The sequence below is a fragment of the Eutrema salsugineum genome, unplaced genomic scaffold (assembly GCF_000478725.1).
Source record: "Eutrema salsugineum unplaced genomic scaffold, Eutsalg1_0 scaffold_8, whole genome shotgun sequence".
Lineage (NCBI taxonomy): Eukaryota > Viridiplantae > Streptophyta > Magnoliopsida > Brassicales > Brassicaceae > Eutrema > Eutrema salsugineum.
The window spans coordinates 2,868,921-2,881,985 of NW_006256414.1; the positions used below are offsets into that span (position 1 = coordinate 2,868,921).

A 13,065-nucleotide genomic window follows, 5' to 3' on the forward strand; every position below is an offset into this window, starting at 1 on the left:
AACCAATTCCATGGAGTTCCTTCTGAACACCCAATGGACCATATTGAGCTCTTTGAAGAAATTTGCAGCATGATGAGAACAAACCAAGTTCCAGCAGACTATTTAATTTTTAAAGTTGTTCCCTTTTTCATTAGCACACAAAGCTCACCGTTGGTTGAAATCTTTGCCTGCAGGATCGATTACTAATTGGGAAGAGTGTAAAACCGCTTTCCTGAATCACTTCTATATTAAGTCAAGGTCGAACTTGTTGAGAACAAAGATCTCAAGCTTTCAGCAAGGACGGACTGAATCTTTCTATGAAGCCTGGGAACGTTTTAAGGAGTATGAACGTGATTGCCCTCACCATGGATTTCTTGGATCAAGCCTGCTGAGCACATTTTACCGAGGTTTGCAACCAAAATACAAACTTTCACTTGATACAGCTAGCAATGGAGATTTTGGACAAAAGACGATAGCCCAAGTAAGAGCCCTCATCGAAAATTTGCTCAAGCCAATAGCAATAATTGTCCTGAATACGATCGCTCGACGAAGCAAACCGGAATAGACAACAAGGAGATAACCGAGTTGAAGAACATGATGAGCCAGCTTTTGAAGAGCAACAATCGCCTAATCCATGCTTGTGAGACCAACAATGGCTCAGAAGATGAAGGACCTAGTGATATTGATCACATTAATCAAGCCTTTCAAGAAGAAGAGGTGAATTATGTAGGAGCACAAGCACCATACCCAAATCGCTTCAACAATGGCTTCAACAACAACTTCCGGAATGTAAATTACAACAATCTCTCTTACAGCAATCCAAATGTGGAGAATCCTCAAGATCAGTACTACCCACCACAGCAAAAATCCTTCCACAACAAGTTCCAAGGTGGAAACTTCGGAGGGACAAAGTGAAGTTCTTTCAGGAAGAGTTGAAGATAACCCTAAGAGGTTTTGCAACGCCATAACCACATTGCCCGAAGAAGAGGCCATAATCGATGGAAAGAAAGAAGAAACCCCAATCTTTGTACCACTTTACAAGGATGTCGATGCCAAGCAGCCACCATTTAAGGTACCTCAACGATCACCGTTTCAATGGCTTACAAAAGTCGACGATCCGGGACGTTTTGTTTTCCGATGTTTCATTTCAGGAATCAGTTTCACAGACTGCCTGTGCGATTCCGGAGCCAATGTCAACATCATGTCAAAGACATTTGCCGAAAAATTGGGCATAAAAACCTTAAGGGCATCGACGGTTAAGGTTGTCTTTGGAGATTCATCTCAAAAAGATACTGAAGGGGCAGTTCATGATCTACAAGTTCTAGTGGGAGACAAGATTGTTCCAGCAGACTTCCAAGTCCTGGAGATGGATAAAGACAAGGAGAGACCACTCATTTTCGAGAGACCATTCCTAGCTACCGTAGGAGCAGTAATCGATCACGCAAAGCGGCATGCTGTTTTCCTCAATGTGGATCGCAGAAGGTTTTACCCGACTATCCTAGATGATTTTCCAAGTAAAGTAAACCGGCCAAAAGAGAAAGAAAAGGAGAAGCCAAAAGTTTTGTAAAGATCAAGATCATCATTCCACCAGGTGCAACAGAAACTAGTGAGGACCAAATCAGGAGCTGATCGAAAACACAAAAAAGGTTTTAAACAATGTTAAAGTCAGAAAGAAGAGTAAAGTAAAGAAGACGGCTCCTCAAGGAGAAGAAGTAAAACCTCCAGCGAGCGGAAGTGATAAGGGCACATCAAGTGGAGTGCCATTCAAATCAGTCTGATTCTGCTTGCCTACGTCGAGCTAAACGACTTAAAACAAAAGTGCTTAATGGGAGGCAACCCATTTAGGAACTTTTTCTTTTAGTTTTCTTTTCTTTTTTACAATTTATGCTTTCTTTTTCTTTTAAGTTTCACATGTTTTATAAAACAAAAACACAAAAAAATCAGAAAATTAGAAAAACCAAGAAGAAAAAGGTAGGTTTTTAGCTGCTCGGCCCGGCAAAGACCTGAAAGTTGGAAGAATGCCGCAGAAGAAAGGGCTGCGGTCGCGATCAACCGACCCGCGGCCAAGGGAGCATCGACCGCAGCACCATGAATGTGACCGCGGCCGAGCCCTTAATCGCCGCGGTCGCGCGTCTCTTGACCGCGGCTGTTGGTCGTTGAGATGGGAATGTGGATTTCCACCGCTTTTCAAAAGTTCCCGGAGTTTCTCGGTGATTTCCGGAGTATTCCCGGTAAAGTCCGTTAAAATTTTACGTAAGTTTTAAACCTCCCTTATGCGCAAGACAAGAAAGGTAAGTTCCTGTAAACTTATGAATTCCCGAAACTTTTCTGTTTTTGCTACAAAACGCTTTTTAAAGAAAGAAAATGCACTTTTTGGATCAAAACTCCTTTTTCTCTTCTCTTCCAAAAGACTTGGAGATTTAGGGATAAAACACATTTTTCAATTCTTAAGCTTTTTAAGAGATTCTTGGCCCAAACCTCACTCTTTTTCAAAGCTGATTTCAATTATGTCATCAAATCTCTCTTTCCAGCAAGGTATGAAGCTCAAACTCACCATTTTTAATTGATTTTAGAACTTAGGGTTTTTTTAAAAAGCCCAAATCTCGGTTTATTGATGGTGGAAATAGCTTAAGAACAATGGATTATCCTTCTAGGTTATCTAAAATATCGATTTTAACACCTAGCTTAAGAGGAATTGAGATTTTTGAAATTTGGATTTCACATGCTTTATAAAAATCGAATTTGGAACAGCAAAATTGATGAATTTTATTAAGTCTTGTGTGATTAGTGATTAGTATTAGGTAACCTATAGATTTGACATGGAAATTGCTCATTAAAACGGATTTTTAGAAGATTTCTATGTTGAGAACATCAAAAATCCGAATCTAGTCATGAACTACTCGATTTCTTTGATTCGATGTCAATTATGCTTGCTTGTGGTTTTGACTAATCTCTTTATACTAGTATTAGTATAACTGATCGTTAATGTGGTAAAATCAGCATCCATATTCACTCTTTTTCCAAGAATCATCTCGTCTTGCAGAAAAATGGAACAGACTAGATCCCGAAGAAGCCGTCGCACTGGTGACAGCTCTGAGGACATTCCCGATGATGCTACTCTAGGAGAGTACATGCTGAACCAAGCCAGACCGAGAAGAAGAAACTATGTGATGAGATTGCTCCAGCACTCAAGAGAAACGCGAGCAACTCCTGAGCCACCACAAATCCGATACGTTGGCAAGGAGATAAACCCGAGAGTGGACTATGCAAGACGTTTCAAGAAGCTGAACATCAAACCCACGCCTTGCATTGATTATCATACACTTGAGATGCTTGGAATCAGAGAGGATGTAATCTGGTACATCGATGCACTTATGCTAAGACCCTACATGGAGCTGAACCTTCCAACTTATCCTGAGCTAGTCCGTGAGTTCTTAGCAACTATTACACTCCACCACACGAAGAGGAGGAACCCCAGAGCATCAGATGGCATCTTGTCATTCTCTATCCGCGGACAGCCTTACTCGCTCACCATTTCTGCACTTTGTGAGGCTCTTAAGCTTCCATACACCGATGGCATTTACCTTGAAGATGAACCCGATTTTAACTTGTGGAGAGAGATGGGTCATGGAGTCTATGATAGCGGGAGATCCAAATCAGCCCTTCTTACTCATCCTGCAGTGAGAGTTGTGCACAAACTCTTAGCACACACGATTTTCTCTAGAGCCAACATGGGATGTGTTTTGAAGACCGAGCTCATTGATAACACCGTATTTTGACCACTTTTATGGATCGTTTTGAAATATTTTTCTATGTTTTTAATTGCTTTTAAGTAATTTTATTACGCTTTTCTAGTATTTGTAGTTCCAAGACTCTTTTCAGGAAACTTAGGGAAAAGCTTAACAAAATGGATAGAAAACCAGATTTCAGCTCAGAGTCAAACCATCAGAAGTTCACCCCTGATTGAAGGCCTTCTCACCGTCTGATCCAGCTCAAATTTGGAGACCTTAAAGATGGAAGTATCAGCTTTCCAGTGCACTTTACAGTTTGGCAATCCAACGGTTCAATCAAAAGATACGCGAAGAGCAAGATGTCCCCTAAACCAGCCGGCAAGCACTTCCACCCGCGGCCAACAAGCTATTTCCCGCGGTCAGGAGCATCCCGACCGCGGCAAACCACTCATTCCCCGCGGTCACACTTGTCCCGACCGCGGCCTTCAACCTCAGAGCCCAAAAAGCCCATTTCTGAAGCCCACATTTGGAGAAACCCTAAGTGACGTCCAGAGAGGTCTTGAGCACTATAAATACATGTCTTAGGAACCCTAATCGAGGATAATCTATCTTTTTATTGTTTTAGAATACTTGTTTTGCTTTAGCTTTTAGGGAGAGAGAGATTTGTTCTCTTGAACCCTTGTTCTTTCTTTTTCAATTTCGATTTCTATTCTACATCTTAATACTATGTCTTTGATTTCGTTCATTATGTCTGAGTAGTTTTATTGTTGGGATGAAGGGATTTTCGATGGGGATTTATATGTTCGATGAGGATTCCATGAGCTTTTGAGCCGAATCTTAGAAATTTTTCTTCTGAATTCGTTTTTACTGCATGAGAGTAGCGTCATGAACTACAATCTGATCCAGATGCTTGGTGATACGAAAGTGTTCATCAGGTATCAGATCTAGTTTGGAAGAGCAAAACAAACATAGGAGTAGAAACCTACCTATGGGCGATTTGTGAATTAGGACGAGTCTTAAACATAATGCATCTCTTCTCTTCCAGGGCCAGAGTGGAAACCTACTGGTCAGGGTTGAGAGAGATAGTTGTCTATGATCACGACAGTGGCGTATTCATACGTCCGTGACTCCAGTTTGGAAAGTTTAAGCTAAGATCTTATCAAATTTACTCTCTAGCAATGTTTTGAATCGTTCGTACCCCTGAGAAAACTTCCCTGAACCCCAACGCTTTCTTCTCCATTGATTTACACCGATTTTCTTTTAAGCTTTTGTTCAATATTGTCTTTCCTTTTTAGTTCATTTTCATTTAAGCATTAGAATATCCGTTTTTATCATTTTTAGTCATTTTCGTTAAATTTAGTTATTACGTCATTTAATTTCCGTATTCTGTTTTAATATTTCGTTTTTACATTTTAAACACACTACCAAACCCCTACAAAACCGTTTTTGTTCTAGACTTCCTTACTTTAACTTATTTCAAAGCTTTTTGCAGAAAAAGATCCTCCTTCCCTGTGGATTCGATCCCTAAGTATTACAATTGATCAGCTGTGCACTTGCGGCTATTGATTTCAATTAGGGTAAAACTTGACACACCCTCAACAGACACCACATCAAGTTTTCGGCGCCGTTGCCGGAGAAGGCACGCGTTTTCTTTTCTGCAAAACCCCGAGAAAGGTTAGTAAATCGACTCTAGAACCCCCTTTTCTGCAATTTTCCATTTTTCGGTTATTTTGTTTCCATTTCAGAAGATATGGATCCAATAAATCGAAATATACACTATGAGGAAGGCTTCTATAACACTCCTCAAGCCACCAGACGCCGAGAAGAATACCAAGGCCAAAATCTTAGCTACATGGATCGATACAGCCAGCCGAACCACCCTTACCACCGGCGGAGAGAGACTGTTCGACGCCGGGAAGATCCTTATGGCCCTCCTCCAACCTACTTCGAGCCACACGCCTATAATCCTCCACTTCCGAACCCTAGTCAGCAAGAGGATAACTTGAGGATCAGCAGACGTTTGGGACGCCTCGAAGGGATGATAAACCAGTTCCTTGATCAGCAGATTCTCACCGAAAACACCCTGCTTAAGAAAATTGATTCAATCTCTGAAGAGTTCAACAAAAAATTCGATGATATGGCCAATCACGTTCGAGTTTTGGAAGAGCAAACCCACAAGGACTCACAAACACTAGCTGGGATGATCCACCAAGTCGCAACAGAGCAGACAAGACAAGGGTATGACATCATACAAAACTCAAGTGATATTGTCGAATCAAAACAGGAGATTAAAGACGTCAGAGAATCCGCCTCCTGGTATAGAGAGAAGACAGATGAAGAGTTGCAAGAAATCGAGCACAGGCTGAACAAACTCGAGCTCAAAGCACGGGAGATTGATGCAAGAATGGAGCAGATGCCCAACATTGAGCAATTTGAGAGGTTTTCTAAGAAATCTCCCAAAGATCCTGATGAAGATGCACATCAACGCCCTGGTATAAGTTCATATGATGCTAGTCTACCTAATAAAGATGCAGGAGAAGTTCGTGTCAAGTACAAGAAGGAAGAAACGGACTTTGAGGAAGTCATATCCGGAGCCGCGGGTCCAAGCGTCCTGACCACGGCCAAGAGCACTTTTCCCGCGGTCGCGACTCCTCTGACCGCGGGAGTTGGTCGTTCAGATGTTCCTCCGGGTTTTGAGAGGAAAATAATACATCTTTTATCCCAACTGCAGCCTCCAGCACCTAAAAAAGCAACTCAGGAAGAAGAAAACCAGGTTTCTGATGAAGAACCAGATTGGCATGAATCATTACCTTGTATGATGGCAAAGGAATGTGTTGAAGATTCAGCTGACTCTTTAATCCAAGAAGACCAGACGTGCAGCGAGATAAAGATGTCATACATTGATTCAATCATTGAATATGACGCTGCAGCTTTCTTTTGTGAATCATATTCTGCGTTTGAGACACCAGCCAACACCTACAGAGAAAGGCAAGTTCGAATTCTCCATAAGGTCAAGACTACAGGTCAGTTTCTTATCTCTTGTTCTATTAGAGGAAAAATGTTTAAAAACGTGCTATGTGATTCTGGAGCTTGTCTTAACATGATGTCCAAAGCAATTGCTTTGAGACTTGGTATTAGACACCTTCACAGGACTAGAGCAAAGATTAGCCTAGCTGACGATTCAAATGCAACACCTCAAGGAATAGCTCATGAAATTCCTTTGAGAATAGGAGATTGCATAGTGCATGTCGACTTCTACATTGTCGAAACGAAAGATGCAACATATCCAGTGATTCTGGGATGGTCTTTTCTAGCAACTTCCAGAGCTATAATGAACTGGCCAAACCGGAGGATTTCATTTGCTAACATCGACAAAGATGTCTTCACAGAAGCTGTCCCATACAACAGCAAAGCAGGAAAACGTTCTGCAGCAGAAGAGTTTGAAGAAGAACTTTGGAGTGACGAAGAACCTGCTAGGCAAAGCATGGAGATGTCAAAAAAGACTTGTCTCAGGACAAGGTCTTCTTCATTGGAATAAGTCACGTCCAACACCAAAAGTCGAGCTAAACGACTTAAAACAAAAGCGCTTAATGGGAGGCAACCCATTTAGGTATTGTTTTCTTTAGAATTTTTCTTTCTTTTTCTTTTGATCTTTTTCTTTTTCTTAGTTTCAGGTGTTTCTTATAAAACAAAAAAGCCAAAAAAATCAAAAAACCCGAAAAAACCAAAAAGAATGATGGTACCTGACTTCTCGGCCCAGCAGGAACCAAGGAGAAGCAAGAAGAGGCCGCGAAATAAGCCCCCGCGGCCGCAGATGTTCTGACCGTGGGAAACCTACCATCGACCACGGTCGCGTGAATAGGACCGCGGCCAAGCACTTGGTTGCCGCGGTCGTATGCCCCTGACCGCGGCACTTGGTCGTTGACATCCAAACCCGACCCAAACCACCCCTTTCACCCAATTCCACCTCACCAATCACCCTCCACCTCATTCATCACCTTCCACCACCTTCATCACCACCTAATCACCTTCCCAAACCCCTATGAATGAATCCGGTTCATCTCCACCAGCATCCCGGATCCAGGTAAGTTCTCTTTGTCCTTACCAATTCGATTATTTATGCATTTCTCTCATCCAGTCTCGACTTGTTTCACACTGAGGACAGTGTGATTTAAGTCTGGGGGAGGATTTCATCCCTTTCTAACCACTTTTCTTTCATGAGTCTTGCATTATCTACACTTTTTGCATTTTCCTTAAAGTTTTTCAAAACCGGTTTTCAAAACAAAATACGTTTTAAAGGGAATGCTGAACATGAATCAATGATAGTTGACTGTGTGCTTTAGACTGTTCCTAGTGACATGCTCATTCATGATTTAGGACTAGACTAGGCGGTAGCTAAGCACATTTGAAACGAAGTACCCCAGAGGAATTTGAATGATTTCGATTTAGATGAAGGGATACACTAGCTCTATTTATATGGACTTAATTTGGACTTAATTTTCATTGAAGCATTAGACCAGGGAAACGAATCATACATTCAGGACTCATTTATCCTTTTACCACTCTTTGTTGATCCTGAATGGCTAGTTCATCTTTAGCTAGTTCCCCACCTTAACCAATCCTCTTTCAAACCACATGCACTCTTGTTTTCTATTGTCTTATATGCAGATAAGTGCAAAAACGTTGGAGAGAAAGAGGAACGACGCAGTTTTCAGTCACCAAGGACAGAGACCTGCGATTTGCCGGAAAATTTCCTGGAAGGATTCAACACAAGAGGAAGCTCAGTTTGCCTTAGAAAAATCTCAAATTTTGGTACAATCTCGTCCTCTAGTCTCTCTCTCTTTAAAAGGCATTTCCCGTTCAAAAAAATAAAAAAAAAATCCGAAAATAAGAAAAGAAAGGAAATAAAAGCCTTAGAGAGTCTAGAGAGGTCGAATTTTAAGTCCCAAGGCAACTGGAGTTTGATTTTATGGAGTTTTGGAGATTGTTGTCTGATTCCCGGAAAGAATCTAAATCTGGGGGAACAACTGTTTACAACAAAGGAGGAAGGATTATGCAACAACATTTGGCAAGAAGAAGTGACTGAAAACTGTGGTCATCAACAGGTCCTTATCTCTTTTGCGGTTTTGCATATTATCTTGCATCCTCCAGATCTTCAGGTAACCCGAAACACTTTAACTCCACCACTTAAACAGCCCTTTAATGCCAAACGCCGTCTACCCTGGATGATGTCTTTAATGAGAACTCACTATTGAACTTAATGAATGTAGAGAGCTAGTTGACTGGAATCAAGATTTAGATTGTTTAAGTTTTGCATGACGGAAAAAGTGGACTAGTATCTCTTGTGCATTGGTGAGAATTTTCTAGACTAAGTGTGGATTGATGCACTATCTTTGGTCCTAGTTTAGGAGTTGATGTCTATGAGATTTGTGCATTTCCTATTTTTGTTTTCACTTAACCAGTTTAGGCTTTTGCTTTGTTTGAGGACAAACAAAGGTTTAAGTCTGGGAGAGTTGATAACACCGTATTTTGACCACTTTTATGGTTCGTTTTGAAATATTTTTTCTATGTTTTTAATTGCTTTTAAGTACTTTTACTACGTTTTTCTAGTATTTGTAGTTCCAAGACTCTTTTCAGGTAACTTAGGGAAAACCTTAACAAAATGGATAGAAAACCAGATTTCAGCTCAGAGTCAAACCATCAGAAGTTCACCCCTGATTGAAGGCCTTCTCACCGTCTGATCCAGCTCAAATTTGGAGACCTTAAAGATGGAAGTATCAGCTTTCCAGTGCACTTTACAGCTTGGCAATCCAACGGTTCAATCAAAAGATACGCGAAGAGCAAGATGTCCCGTAAACCAGCCGGCAAGCACTTCCACCCGCGGCCAACAAGCTATTTCCCGCGGTCAGGAGCATCCCGACCGCGGCAAACCACTCATTCCCCGCGGTCACACTTGTCTCGACCGTGGCCTTCAACCTCCGAGCCCAAAAAGCCCATTTCTGAAGCCCACATTTGGAGAAACCCTAAGTGACGTCCAGAGAGGTCTTGAGCACTATAAATACATGTCATAGGAACCCTAATCGAGGATAATCTATCTTTCTTATTGTTTTAGAATACTTGTTTTGCTTTAGCTTTTAGGGAGAGAGAGATTTGTTCTCTTGAACCCTTGTTCTTTCTTTTTCAATTTCGATTTCTATTCTACATCTTAATACTATGTCTTTGATTTCGTTCATTATGTCTGAGTAGTTTTATTGTTGGGATTAAGGGATTTTCGATGGGGATTTATATGTTCGATGAGGATTCCATGAGCTTTTGAGCCGAATCTTAGAACTTTTTCTTCTGAATTCGTTTTTACTGCATGAGAGTAGCGTCATGAACTACAATCTGATCCAGATGCTTGGTGACATGAAAGTGTTCATCAGGTATCAGATCTAGTTTGGGAGAGCAAAACAAACATAGGAGTGGAAACCTACCTATGGGCGATTTGTGAATTAAAACGAGTCTTAAACATAATGCATCTCTTCTCTTCCAGGGCCAGAGTGGAAACCTACTGGTCAGGGTTGAGAGAGATAGTTGTCTATGATCACGACAGTGGCGTATTCATACGTCCGTGACTCCAGTTCGAAAAGTTTAAGCTAAGATCTTATCAAATTTACTCTCTAGCAATGTTTTGAATCGTTCGTACCCCTGAGAAAACTTCCCTGAACCCCAACGCTTTCTTCTCCATTGATTTACACCGATTTTCTTTTAAGCTTTAGTTCAATATTGTCTTTCCTTTTTAGTTCATTTTCATTTAAGCATTAGAATATCCGTTTTTATCATTTTTAGTCATTTTCGTTAAATTTAGTTATTACGTCATTTAATTTCCAAATTCTCTTTTAATATTTCGTTTTTACATTTTAAACACACTACCAAACCCCTACAAAACCGTTTTTGTTCTCGACTTCCTTACTTTAACTTATTTCAAAGCTTTTTGCAGAAAAATATCCTCCTTCCCTGTGGATTCGATCCCTAAGTACTACAATTGATCAGCTGTGCACTTGCGGCTATTGATTTCAATTAGGGTAAAACTTGACACACCCTCAACACACACCACATCACTCATTACACTTCAGATGCCATTTATGGACGACCCACGACTTTCCTGCTTTGCCTGGATCATAGCACAGAACATGGTAAAGGTGAAACATGATTTATATGGTTGCGAGGACGCTACTCCAGCTGGAGCGCTATTACAGCGATACTACAAGCTGTAGGATTCGATTTCTCATCTGATGATCCACTTCCCGATGTCTGGTATGACCTACTTTATCTCTCTCGCGATCACACTATCTCTCGTGCCGCTTTCGATCCAGACAGGTTTGGTTACAAGTATTGCACTGGCACTGAGGAGCACCGAGTCTGCTTGCCTTCAGCATCAGTCCCGAGATTGAGTAACAGAGGACGTCCGCGATGGATTCCGGAACCCGATGAGTTTCTGCCATCTGTACCTCGTCTACCATTCACCATTGGCCAATACATAGTGGCCAAGGCAAAGCGTGATGCAGCTGCGGCCCGTGCTCATTTTCAGCCATCTGTTTCGACCGGCCACACCTCATCATCGGTATCATCGCACAAACATTCTGATCTGGAGCGCAGAGTTGAGAGACAGGGACGACGCTTTGAGCGCGTTGTCACTTTCTTACAGGAGCAGCACCAGTTCGCAGCAGACACATCGGAGGATGAGTGATTGATCAGCACTTCACTGCCATCACGGTTCTATCATCATTTTCTTTTCTTTTATCTTATTTTATTTCTCTTTTATTCACCATTTTCTCACCAACTTTTTCACACTGGGGACAGTGTGATTTAAGTCTGTGGGAGGATGTCTATCCGTACTAATCATTTTCTTGTTTTTGCTTTCAAATTTCAAGCACTTTTTAAATTTTAATATGTAACCTATTCGACATTAAGCATTTTTCAGGAATGTTTGACACAAAACTATGATGATTTATACCTGCACGCTTCTACACTATGCATGATAGCTCATTTGTGGTTAGCACTAGACTAGGCGGTAGCTAGAGTACTTGCACTACGAACTCCCACCAGAGGACTTCTATTCATGGAGATTCTTTCTGACAGGATATACTAGCTCATTTTATTTGACCTTAATATTGACATCTGATTTTCTCATCATTGATTTTAGGCAGACATCGACATACACATCTAGGACGTCTTTTACCCTCACTTTTACCACTCTTTGTCGTCATAGATGACCAGTTTATCTTTATCTGGTACCATACCCAAAACCCTTGTTTTCAATCCTCATGCATTCTCTCTCTAGTTTATATCAGCAGATATGTGCAAAAATGTCGGAGAGAAGAGGAGCGACGCAGTTTTCAGTCACTCACAAAGGAGACTGAATGGAATTGGGAAGGAAGAGTATCAGAAACCATTTTTATGGATCACTTTAATGTCTTTTACAGGTGTTTTTACTCCATTTTCAAAGGTTTTCAAAGTATTTCTATGTTTTCGGATTTTAAAAGACTTTTCAGGTAATTTGGGATAAAGAGGCACAAATTGGAACAAAAAGACTCTTTTGGATAAATGCAGACCATCAGAAATCTCATGGAGAGACGAATACCTTCTCACCGTCTGATCACCCTCAAAATTGGACAACTTATAGAAGAATCAACCAGCTTTCAAATGCACTTGGTTTGGAGACATTCCAACGGTTGGATCTCAAGATATTCCATTAGCCCCGGAGTCACTCGAAGACGGCCAGCAAGTCACGCGACCGCGGCCAACAGCCCATTCCCCGCAGTCACAAGCCTTCCGACCGCGGCCAGCCACCTATTTCCCACGGTCACCTCATTCTCGACCGCGGCCGGCTAACTCCGAACTAAAGCCCATATTTCTGAAGCCCAAAGTCATTCTCAGCCTCAATTCTGGAACCCTAGAGACCATGGAGTATTGAAGACTATAAATACTTGTCATTTATATCGTTTTTAGACACCACCCTTCATACTTTACAGAAACCCTTTTTCCTTTAGCCGTTTTTATGCGATTTTTGTAGAAGATTGTTCAAGTCCGAATTCTTCAATAGAGAAGCTTTCTTCATCTCTTTTCTTTACTGTTTTTGATTACTTTTATTAAAACCAATGATGATGTCGACCTCAGCCATGTCTGAGTAGATCCCGAGTTGGGCTTAGGGTTCCCGAAAGGGGCTCTCATAATCGATTAAGACATCTAGGTTTATAGATCTGGAATTTCAACTTTGTTCTCTATTTATTCTTGTTCTTATTGCATGTATGCTTGACTGATCACCTAGTATCTGATCTAGATAGTTAGTGTTGCGAAAGTTTTCATAAGTATC

General features: G+C 41.2%; 1 non-coding gene across 1 annotated transcript; it reads right to left on the bottom strand.

Annotated features, from left to right (window-relative positions):
* Positions 1 to 246: 246 nt before the first annotated feature.
* LOC112082358 lies at positions 247 to 351 on the bottom strand. Its single transcript, XR_002897019.1, has one exon. It is a non-coding gene; the product is annotated as a small nucleolar RNA R71 (small nucleolar RNA).
* Positions 352 to 13,065: the final 12,714 nt, after the last annotated feature.